At 70.1% G+C, this 957-nt stretch overlaps 1 protein-coding gene across 2 annotated transcripts in view; it reads left to right on the plus strand.

The window, feature by feature from the left end:
* Positions 1-520: 520 nt before the first annotated feature.
* The window catches only part of VCL (vinculin), a 65,710-nt gene continuing 65,273 nt past the window's right edge, over positions 521-957 (plus strand). Inside the window, exon 1 of one of the 2 annotated variants that reach the window (XM_010567779.1) lies at positions 521-957. This exon is cut by the window's right edge and continues 198 nt beyond it. The gene's annotated coding sequence lies outside the window, so the exon portion shown is untranslated. The other variant, XM_010567777.1, reaches the window with a different exon arrangement.

Consider the following 957-nt stretch of genomic DNA (forward strand, 5'->3'; position numbering starts at 1 on the left):
GCAGCGGTCTCCGCCGCCTCCCGCCACTTCTCTTCAGGGTGGGGGGGCGGAAGCGGTTGGGACCGCGCCCGGGGCGGGCCGTGGCGGCTGCGGGCGCTCTGCGGAGAAGGCTGTGGGGACAGCGCGCCTCCGCCCATGGAGGGGCGCCTCAGGGCGGCAGCCGCCGCGGGGGCGGGGAACAGGTCGCGCCAGCAGCGTGAGGAGCGCTCCTCGCAAGAAGCCGCCCGAAACAGCGGCGAAGGATGGGGGCAGCGGGCGAGGGACGCCCCCTCCCCGGTTACAGTCGGCCACACGCACCCCGCCGGGCGGCCCCATGTCAGCCCGACGGAGCAAACTTCTGCCGCGGGAGGGGCGGGGCGCAGGAATCCCGCCACCGCCCGCCTCATCCCCCGTTCCCTCGGCCGTCCTCCCGGCTTTAATCGTCTCCTTATATGGACACCAGAATGTCTGACGTCATCTCAACGCTGGGAAACCAGCGCCCGCGCAACCATGCTTGGTTGGCAAGGCGGGTGGTGCGGGAAAGGCGAGGGGCGGAGGGGGAGGGAAGGGCTGGAATGTTGATGGACGTGGCACTGCGCCACTGGGAGCGGCGGTCCCCCTTCAGCTATTGGGCAAGGGCGGCCGAGGGGGCGGGGAGCCGTGGGAGGGGTAGGTTGTGGTTGTTGAAAAGCCGCTGCCTGGGTGAGGAGCTGTGCTAGTGCGTGGTGGGTGCTGCTAGGGGGAGGCAGGAGGGCAGCGGGTTCGAGTCCCGCCTCCGCGAGCCGCTTCTCTGGGCTGCCGCGATCCGCTGAGGGGCGAGGGGAGGGAGGTCTGAGTGGTCGTTTGTTTTTTCTCTTCTTCCTCGTTCTTCTCCTTGCACGGAGGCCGCGGCTTTCTCTGTGAGGCGCCAGCCCGCAGGGACAGAGTTTGCAAGGAGTTTGTGCGGACTTCGCGGGCCCCAGCCCTCCCCCCCCCGCC

The sequence above is a fragment of the Haliaeetus leucocephalus genome, unplaced genomic scaffold (assembly GCF_000737465.1).
Source record: "Haliaeetus leucocephalus isolate CR32 unplaced genomic scaffold, Haliaeetus_leucocephalus-4.0 Scaffold229, whole genome shotgun sequence".
NCBI lineage: Eukaryota > Metazoa > Chordata > Aves > Accipitriformes > Accipitridae > Haliaeetus > Haliaeetus leucocephalus.